Below are 6,551 nucleotides of genomic sequence, written 5' to 3'. Positions count from 1 at the left end.
CGTGGGGGGCAGAGCTCCACCTGTTTTTGTGAGTTCTGAGGAGTGTATGTGTGAGGGGTTCGTGGTCTGTGTGACTGTGGCGGCGCGTGCTGCTGTCTGTGGGTGGGGGAGGGTCGGTCTGTAACTCTGTGCCGCAGCTGAATGCGCGCGGTTCCAGCCTCTGTACTGGCAGGATAATGCCACCGTAAGGGGTTAATTGAACAGGTGAGCGCGCCATTCTGTTTGTTCAGGTAAATGCGGAAGGATTATATATAAAGTCTAAGTAACCCGTGCAGCGCAGCCTTTCCTTGGAATCCGAGAGAGGAGACTTCACGTGGCTTTGCCAGAGCCCTGGGCAATCCGACAGACCTGGCCCCCGGTGGGCGCCGGTGCCCCGAGTCTCACTTCCTGTGTCAGCCACTACCCCCCCCCCCCCCCCTTGCGCTACATGTGCTTTCTTCTGCCCTCCGACTCTTCTATATGACAGTTAATGCCCTGACGATTTCGCCTGTCCTGACAGATGTCCCTAAAGTGAGTTCATTTGCCAGCCACTGTCTCGAGTCCCACTCCCTGTGCCAGCTTTATGCCCTAAAGACCAATCCTCAAGCCTTGCTCCTTGTGCCCACCAGTGCCCGTAGTCTCTTATCCTGTGCCCATTGAACCCGGGTTCCTCACTCCTTTAGCTAACTGATGTCCTGATCCCCAGCAGGTGCCACCTCCCGTGCAATGCCATTGGGCATTGCTTATTCGAGCCAACAGTGAGTTACAGGTGCTCCCTTCACTCCCCTGCACTCTTCGACGAACCTGAGGTGGGTGCAGCGTACCCCGCCTCCACCCCAGACCTGGCATCGCACGGCTCACTGCCCCAGGGCGACGGCTCCCACGTCGGTGCCCGCTGCTCTGTGGCCCGCTCACCCTCCGATGCCTGGCTGAGAAGAGACAGGGTGCACCTGCCGTTCACCTCTTCCAACCCCCCGCCGGGATTGGTGCAGCTGTTACGCACCCCACGACCCTCCGTGCTCCGACCAGGTGAGTCTGAAGAGGAACTTGAGGCCGGCCCAGCGGCCCAAGGCCAATAACTCTCGCGTGCTTCCAACAATAACGCTAACTCCCTCTAGTTTGGTGGGTGTTCTGTTTTTTGTCATGGTTTGGTGTATTTATTCATTCATTTCTTGGTTCTCTGCTGTCACTGTTACTATTGATGTTGGGGTGAGTTCTCCAACTGCCACCAGTTCATTGGCTACTCCTGACGCTACTGCGTGTGATCTGACCTATGGCTAGATGGGTCTCTTGTCTCTACTGCGTGTGGGCTCCTCTATGGTCAGCTGGGTCTCCTGTCTCTACTGCGTGTGGGCTCCTCTATGGCCAGCTGGGTTTCCTGTTTGTACTGTGCTTGGTCTCCTCTATGGCCAGCTGCGTCTCCTCTCTCTACTGCGTGTGGGCTCCTCTATGGCTAGATGGTTCTCCTGTCTCTACTGCGTGTGGGCTCCTCTATGGTCAGCTGGGTCTCCTATATGGCCTCCTCTATGGCTAGCTGAGTCTTCTGTCTCTACTGCATGTGGTATCCTCTATGGCCAGCTGCGTCTACTCTCTCGACTGCTTGTGAGCTCCTCTATGGCTAGCTGCATCTCCTGCGTGTGGTCTCCTCTATGGCTAGCCGGGTTTTCGGTTTGTACTTCGTGTGGCCTCCTCTATGGCCAGCTGGGACTCTTGTTTCTACTGCTTGTGAGCTCCTCTATGGCTAGCTGCATCTCCTGCATGTGGTCTCCTCAATGGCAACCTGTGTTCTCCTGTCTCTCGATGATAGGTCCTCGGCTTGCTGGCTGCTTGTGTTCTGTTTTTTGCTGGCTGAGTGGGGTTTATGGCTCTTGTTTTTGGGCTCTATTAAATACTGCTGTCATTTATTGGTCATTTCACTCCTGCATATGACTAGCTGTCTGAGTATTCCTCCTATCGTCGGCCAGGGTGGAATTTCCTATCTGTAGTTGGGTGGGTTTTCGGTTTTCTAGATACTTCTCTACTACTACAGTCAGCGATGAGACAAGTTATGCTGTCACTGATTTGATAGGTTCGTGTTTATTGGATGGTTGATTCCTCCAGACACTAGGTGTTGGGTTCTGTATTCACTGGCTGTGGGACTTATCCTGTTTCTGACAGGTGCGTGCTTCGGTCACTAGTTCAGTGGTCCTCTCGCTGGTTGCCTTAGATCCCCCAGAGAGGCCGGTGGTTCTGTCTTTGATTGGGGGTCGCCTGTCTCTGTGGTTCTATGTTCTCCTGCTCTCACGGGCATAGTGGGTTCTCCTTTGGTTGCTTGGGGGTGTTCTGCTCTCACTAGTTTTGTGGTTCCTTCTGGCTTTGGTTGTGTCTGCTGTCCTGTCGCTGGTTTTGCGGATTCTTTTCTTACTAGCTGGGTGGCTTCTCTTTTCAAAGTGTGCCTGTTCTCTCCTCGCGTGCAGGGAGGGGTCTGTTCTGTACTAGTCTAGTAGGGTCTGCTTTCTCTGCTTGAGTTTAACCTCAAATAACTAATCATAAAATAGTTACCGAGTCACGGGGTAACACAAAGGAGCCACTCAGAGGTTTGCTACAGCTCAAAATAGTTTTTCCGAAAAACAACTAAGACAAGTACAACATTTTTTAAGTGACGCTTGTACCTATCTCTCCCCTTATGCGCCCTTAGTCTGTGCAGACCCAGGCCTGGGGGCAGCGGCGTTGTGATGAAGATGGCGCTCTTTTGCTGTCACTGGCTGGCCAGAGCCTTCTGTCCCTGCTTGCGTGGGTTCCGGTGCTCTCACTCCTGGGTTGTTTCTCGTGCTGTCATTGGCTGTGCGCGTTATTCTGCGCTTCAGTTTTTGGTTGAGAGCTTCTATCCCTGGGATTGAAAGCTTGGTGTTTTGCTGACTGGGTAGGCCGTCCCGCCGCTGGACGGCTGGCTTGGCTTCTCGTGCTTTCTCTGACTGTTGGTCGGACGCGGGGCCCTGCTGTTTCTAGTTGAGTTTTTGTCACTCGAAGAACATCCATATGTTTAGTTCCCTCCATTAAAACATCCTTGAGTTTGGTTTCTCATTCATATTGTTGATCTTTGTAAGAAGGATTACACTCATGGTGGTTGACCACAAAATAGTTCCTCGGTTACACCTTATGCATAAGCTACTGCACAGAAATGCGACCCCTCACACTCGCCCCCCCCCCCTCCCCTCCCACGTGAGGTCCCTCGGGAGACGCTCGCGCGGGACGCAGGTGAACGCGCTCGAATCTGTGACGCAGCAACGTGGAAAGTGTATTTTCTTCTAAATACCGGGTCTTGCCCTGGCTTCATCCCCTTTATGTGTTCCTCATTTGGGCAGCCCCTCTTTACACACCCCTGCGTGGGGTTGTTTTCTCTGAATACCCTTGCCTTTCCTCAGGTAGCTCCTTGTTGCGCCCCATTGCTAGGCGCGCGCTACAAATACCTGCACATTCATCCGTGGGGCAAGTGCTGAGAAGCCGTGGCAGGCAGGTGCACCGCACCTCGGGGTGCCACGGGGCACAGCGCACCCACCCCCAGCGTCTAGGGAGACATGCAAATCTAACGGCGGCCTCACAAACTGTCCAACGGACGAGGCCCCAGGCAGTCTTTCGCGGCCGCGCAGCCTCCATATGGAGTGAATGTCCTTCTCCCAGACCTCCCCCTCTCCTCCTGCGGCTCTGAGTCACAAGAAACGCAAACCCTTCCAGTCACTCCTCTGACGCGGCCATGCACCTGTCTCTGCAGTGCCTCGCATGCCATCCCTCCCCAGGCGCTACGGAATGCGGCCCTGGTGCCTACAGTGCGTGTTTCTCCTCGGGGCCGCGAGCGGTCGTTTCACTGGCTGTCTCTGCTCTCCCCGCGCGCCCCTACCCAAGGCTGCTCGGCTCTCAGATGTTAGCGTCCTCATTTGAATGTTCGCTGTTTCTTTTTGGGGGTGTAGTGCACACACCTGGAGCCCCTTAATACTGACAGGCACTAGGGAAAGGAGCTCACACGTGGAGGCGCTAGAACACCGAAGGGGTCTGCCGGGGGACACCCACACTGCCGAGGTGCCACTGTGCCAGTGCACGGACAGGGCACTGTTGAGATCTCCAGCGCTTACAGGAAAGTGCTGGGGGAAGTGCATACTGCCCACGGGGCTAGAGTGCTGCAGAAGAAAGCTTGACTGCCAGGCGCTAGAATCCCGAGTCGAGAGGGTACAGCTAGGGAAGCTCCCACTGCTGTCCTGCTAGAAATCTGAGCAGGCACTGCTGGAGCGCACACGCACTCCCGAGGCACTAGAGCGCTGACAGTGCACTGCTGGAGGGATCTGCTCAAACTCTGGAGCACTTACGGGGTACTGATGAAGGACACACCCTCGGGGCGCGAGAGCACGGCCAGGGCACTGCTGGAGGACGCTCACACTGCTGAGTCACTAGTGCACTGGCAGGCACTTCTGGGGATAGCTTACACTGCAGAGCCCCTAGTAGATTGCCAGGACTATTCAGGAAGAAAATTATGGGGCCGAGTAGAGATGGGCAAGGTAGAAAACGTAAGGGGGGAGCCGAGACAGAGCTGATCTATGGGTATGGCTTGGCTCTAAGATCAAAACACGAGCCGAGCCAGCAAAACAATTGTCATGCAGTGACAGGCCAGAGGGGGTGCAACTGGAGCGAGTGCACAGGCTAGCGGCAGACTGACCCATAGCTGGACGTGGACAAGCTGTGACAGCCTGGTGTACTGATAGCAATGCTTAATTTGTAACATCAGAAGTGCCGGTGCCCAGAGCTTTTCTTAAAAGCCGGTGGCCGGCGTCGCAGAATACTGGGGTTGCAGACTATCAAAGATGTCTAGTTGATCTCACCTCATGCCTCTTCCGTATACCACACTACACTTCCTGACCCTTTATTTTGAATTTCTGCGTTCTCCACTTGTGATTTTTGTTCCTTATTCTCTTACTTCTTTTACACCCATTTCTGCCTGTCTCGCTCTTCTTCTAGGTCAACGTCTGATGATTAAAATGAACTGCTGGTCCCCAAATCCAACTGGTGGTGAGCCCCGTCTGCAAGCACCTGCTCAATTTAACAACTGCCTGATAGCCTGATAGTTCAAGCAGTCCCAGTGAGGCACATTTGATAATATGGCGCGCATGCTATACTTGCCGTTCACATCAGCCTGTTGCAGTATTAGCTCTATTTCATTGTATTTCTTTCCTTCTCAGTTTTTTCTCTCCTCTCCCATTTCACTCTGCTCCCCATGGCAATTTTCACTCCTTTCTCTCTCACCAGGCTTTCACCTGTGTCCCTCTTTGCCCTGTCTCCTCCTAACGACTATCCGCCTACCTTGGCCTATTTATCCTTCTCTCCAGTTTCTCCTCTCTGACTCAAGCCAAGGGCTGGCAACGTCGGGGTTGGAACTTGGAAGAAGAGTCCATGGAAATTTTTTGAGTCGAGCTCGAGTAGCAGTGTCTCACCCACCTCTCAGGACAGGCGCTGCTAAGCAGAAGCTCCCACTGCCGGAGGCCTACAGCACTCCCATGACACTGCTGGGGTCCTACAGCACTCCCATGACACTGCTGGGGTCCTACAGCACTCCCATGACACTGCTGGGGTCCTACAGCACTCCCGTGACACTGCTGGGGTCCTACAGCACCCCCAGGGCACTGCTGAAGCCACGGAAAACCAGGGCCCTGCAGGGGGGAGCACACACTCAGTGCTTAATTTGAGCTGGTGTTTGCCGGTTGGGATGGCACTTATTTTTTTCCACATCAGACATTTACAGAGAGCATGAGGGTAAAAACACACAAGGCGTAAAGACAGAGGGAAAGAAAGACAGAAAAAACAGCACAAGGGGAGAAGGCAGGAACCTGCAAGATGGAGATAAAAGGGCAGGGAGAGTCTGGTGGTGGATTAAAGACGCCTGAGGTGGAGTTAAGACTATGTAGCCTTGGTGTTCAGTGTGCCAACACTTAATAGCACTGGTCGCTGCTTCTGAACAGAGGTTTGGGCACCGCACTCATTCTTTTACAGACTGTGCTCGCTGGCACTGACTCGAAGACTGTAACTGAAATATGTTATAACTAGAGATGGGCGTAACTCGTGTAATTCCCTGTAGCGTAATCACACTAAAGTACCCGTAAATTCAGTGAGATCCCGCAGAATTACGCAAAAAGAATAGTTCTGAATTTAGCGCTATTTTCTTATTGCAAAAATGCCTCCTCGCATGCATTTTCAGACGTGGTTCGTGCAGGTAACATCGGTGGGGCTGGGTTAGGGGGGATTTCGAGGGACGATGCAGAGGGAAAATTAATTATTATTTCGTTTTTCCTCCGTATTGTCCCTCGAAATCTCTCATTACCCGGCCAAACCGCCCCACCGATGTTACCTGCACGGACCGTGGCTGTGCATTTTGCTCTAAGAAATTGCGTTCACATGGTGGCTAATGTCTCAATAGGTCTCAAAACCTGGCCTCATTGCATCTCTGACTCAAATGGCAACAACAGACATGAAAGTACTCACAGACACCTTCCCACATAGTCATCCTTGTTGACACATATATGTACTTTATAAGCACATGCTCATAGTGG

At 53.2% G+C, this 6,551-nt stretch overlaps 1 protein-coding gene across 1 annotated transcript in view; it reads left to right on the top strand.

The window, feature by feature from the left end:
* The first annotated feature begins 276 nt into the window (after window positions 1-276).
* The window catches only part of SPDEF (SAM pointed domain containing ETS transcription factor), an 84,093-nt gene continuing 77,818 nt past the window's right edge, over window positions 277-6,551 (top strand). Inside the window, exon 1 of the mRNA XM_078644265.1 lies at window positions 277-1,008. The gene's annotated coding sequence lies outside the window, so the exon portion shown is untranslated. The remainder of the gene's footprint in view (window positions 1,009-6,551) is intronic.

This window comes from Lissotriton helveticus, chromosome 5_1 (genome assembly GCF_964261635.1).
Source record: "Lissotriton helveticus chromosome 5_1, aLisHel1.1, whole genome shotgun sequence".
In the NCBI taxonomy this organism is placed as follows: Eukaryota; Metazoa; Chordata; class Amphibia; order Caudata; family Salamandridae; genus Lissotriton; species Lissotriton helveticus.
The sequence above is the reverse complement of the archived record's forward strand: the minus strand, read 5'-3'. Positions and strand labels throughout refer to the sequence as shown.